This window comes from Saccostrea cucullata, unplaced genomic scaffold, assembly GCF_032062105.1.
Source record: "Saccostrea cucullata isolate Sc308-1 unplaced genomic scaffold, CSIRO_AGI_Scuc_v1 ctg233, whole genome shotgun sequence".
NCBI lineage: Eukaryota > Metazoa > Mollusca > Bivalvia > Ostreida > Ostreidae > Saccostrea > Saccostrea cuccullata.
The window spans coordinates 142,985-146,261 of NW_026925526.1; the positions used below are offsets into that span (position 1 = coordinate 142,985).

Sequence of the window (3,277 nt, forward strand, 5' to 3'; positions counted from 1 at the left end):
TAGTGAGGAGTAAAGAAAAAGGGCTTGGTTGAACATTTACTGGAACCCGCTTTGTATCTTTGTTTGTAAGGATTTTTATGAAGTTTCGGAATCCAATATAGATATGGTAGACGTTCAAATTTCTTGAAGTTTATCCTTCACTACTGTAAATATTTTAGTGAGGAATAAAGAAAGAGACTTGGTATAACATATACTGGAAACCGTTATGAATCTAATTCATTTGAAAGAAAAAAATGTTTCTGTTAAAACTTGGGAGAATTCAAATAAGATACACCGTGTGCTCTGTTTAAATCGGTGAAATAAAGGGTACTCAAAATAGAAGAAGAATATTGGAACATGATTTTTATGTAACTTTTATTGTCCTTAATAAATAAATAAACAGCAGCAAAAGAAAACAAACGTAGCATCAAGTACTGTTTTCCGGAAATTCTTCAAAATTATCTAAAAAAAAATTAGACATTTAAAAATTATTTGATGTGCTTTTTGAACAAATAATAATATTATAAATACTAATATCTCCTGAAAGTCATGCCAAATGTCTGAAGTTTACCTTTAAGGGACAGTGGAGGAGGGGTTGGATAGACAATGACACAGATGGTGATCACATGAAGGAGTGAGATTGGAATCGCACGTACAATCTTCTGGATGGTGACATTCGTGACCACCCATTTGATGACAATAGCAAACACCCATGTGGCAATGCGGCATTTTGTCTGTTGCACACGTGCAATCAGCTGTTACCGAACACGTGTCTCGAACAGAAAATACCGAACATACTGGAAAACAAGTCATTGCTATACGTACAATAAATCTACTTATAACTTTATTTCATATAGAGACAACATTAATATTGGTTATTAATGAAACATACCCAAGGTTGATATAATTATCACGCAAATAATCGATGTCCTCATATTCAAGACAAATATAAATTATGCTTATTGTGTGTCATTTTTCGTCTTTAAATAGTCTGATAAGAATATGAGAAACAACATCAGTGCATTAGCATAGGGTTTAGCATGAGAAAAGAGTATATGATACTCATGCTTTTTACTCAAGGACAAATATTCACTTTAATTTTAATTTAAAAAATCAACAATCGGTTATGTCTTACTCTTTTCAAATTATTAACACTTCTAGTAACTTTTTAAACAAAAAGCATTTTGAAAGGGGAGGAGGAGGTAAAAAAAGTTGAAATTTAGTGAACCCCGATCTTTTAAATTGCGTAATAATTCCATGAATATTAAGGATTCTGAGGAAGATTACGCCAGACAATGGGCCAGGCATGCATAAGAAGACAGGTTATCAGAATGGATTAAATGTATCAGTTGTATGTTAAAATTTCCCATTAAGCGATTGAGGGGCAAAATGAAAACCAGCTGTCCTTATGTGTTAAATAATTTTGAAGTGAAAAAAGACTTAATTTAGATAGAATACATGATAAGTATGTGCTGGTCCCTGCTGACAAAGTAGGTAACAACATTGTCTTGGAGGCCTTTTTATATAAATTTTATTTTAGAGGAACTGGAATTTAATTCTACAAATGTTAATTCAACTTATTCCCATAGCACCCATTTTAAGGAGAACATTCTTCAAAAATGTATCGTACCAAAATGAATTTTTGAATTACCATATCTCTATTCGATTCCGAAGCTTAATAAAAATTCATACAAACAAAGATACAACGCGGGTTCCAGTAAATATTCTACCATGCATCTTTCTTCATACCTTTACTCCTCACTAAAGTATTAACAGTAGAGAAGGAGAAACTTCAGAAGCACTGTGCAACCATAAATTTGAGAAATGGCGTAAATCAGATGTGGATGTTTAAAACTTCCAAAGAACTTTTCGAAAATTTGAAATCACAAAATTTTACCAAAATCAACATAAAGACTTAAGACTTTACATGACAATCCTTCCCTTTTGCTTTGGTCCTTTTTGGTCCTTTGGACCTTTTTAACTTTTTAACATCATTGACAGCTGCTTTTTCAATAAAAGCGGAACTCGTCAATTTACCTACCATGTCATTGGTCATGTGCAATTTTTTGTGTTAAAACATTCTGATTGTTCACACAACAAAGTGCTCTGAAGTTTATATGAAAAGGATGTTCGAGTTTCTTATTGGCGATTTCTATGTGGGTTTTGAAGACAAGGTCTTCCAACAATCTATAAGAATTCTCATGGGTATCGATTGCGCCCCGAGAGCTTATAAGAAGCTTTATTATTTAGTAATATTAAACTAGTATTTAAACCATCAGAAATATAAGAAAATATGTAATACTCTATTCCATAATTTCTTTATTAATATAAAAAAATGTGGAATATAACCTATTTCATAATTTCCTGTATTAATTATTTGTACAGTACACTGGCATGAGTAATATATGACCGCGTGGCCTAATGGATAAGGCGTCCGACTTCGGATCGGAAGATTGCGAGTTCGAGTCTCGTCGTGGTCGATTTAACTTTTTTTATCGAGTTTGTGTTAGAATGTGCACATGTGGAATTGAGGCGTTTTTGTTTTTTACATTGCCTTGATAAAATATTTTTTGAAAATTATTATCAAACATTAAAAATCGCTTTAATATATATTATATTTTGTTTTCATGGTTTTGAGTAGGTTTCAATTGTTTTTCATTTTTCAACATATTTAAAATTAATTTAAGATTATATAAAAAGTTGCACTGTTCCTCAAGATGGGCTTGCATAAGATATAGAAACGAAATGGATTGATTTTCCGGTTATATGAATTGTTTTGAATACATGAATTACTGTTGCAAAGACACATTTTTTTTGCATTCACACATATCGTGATAGAACACCGGCATTATAACATGGCAGAGATCCAGCACTTGAATTTGTATGTTCTTCCTTTTTTGGTCAGAATTCAGACATTCGTAAATTAATTTAAGTCATTATATATTTATAACATATCTTGTATCATCGTTGCGGTGATTTTCCTTTGAAGATCGCTGTGTTTTTATTTTGATACATCATGGCTAACTGTGATCTAACAACCGTGATCTACATGTATCAAGATAGAGCACGCCAGGGTGATGATGAAACAATTCTAATAAATGACCCATGACTTTACACCGAATAATTAGGGGAAAAGTAAATACAAAGTCATTGTGAAGAACTACCTTCCCTAAAATAAAAAAAAAAAAATTTTGCACGTCGATTTTTAAATCCAAAATGAAATTCACACAGCGGGTTTAGAAATTAATGTTTTTCACTCTCATAAACTTGAAGGGTAACAAAACACACTCAATTAATG

The 3,277-nt window shown here is 31.9% G+C and overlaps 1 long non-coding RNA gene and 1 other non-coding gene across 2 annotated transcripts; one reads left to right on the forward strand and one right to left on the reverse strand.

Moving 5' to 3' along the window:
- Window positions 1-378: 378 nt before the first annotated feature.
- On the reverse strand, window positions 379-931 carry LOC134269105 (uncharacterized). The gene is made up of 3 exons (XR_009992498.1): window positions 872-931; window positions 551-776; window positions 379-441 (listed from the first exon to the last, which is right to left on the reverse strand). It is a non-coding gene; the product is annotated as an uncharacterized LOC134269105 (long non-coding RNA).
- Window positions 932-2,386: 1,455 nt separating this feature from the next.
- Trnar-ucg (transfer RNA arginine (anticodon UCG)) lies at window positions 2,387-2,459 on the forward strand. The gene has a single exon. It is a non-coding gene; the product is annotated as a tRNA-Arg (tRNA).
- The last annotated feature ends 818 nt before the right edge of the window (window positions 2,460-3,277 follow it).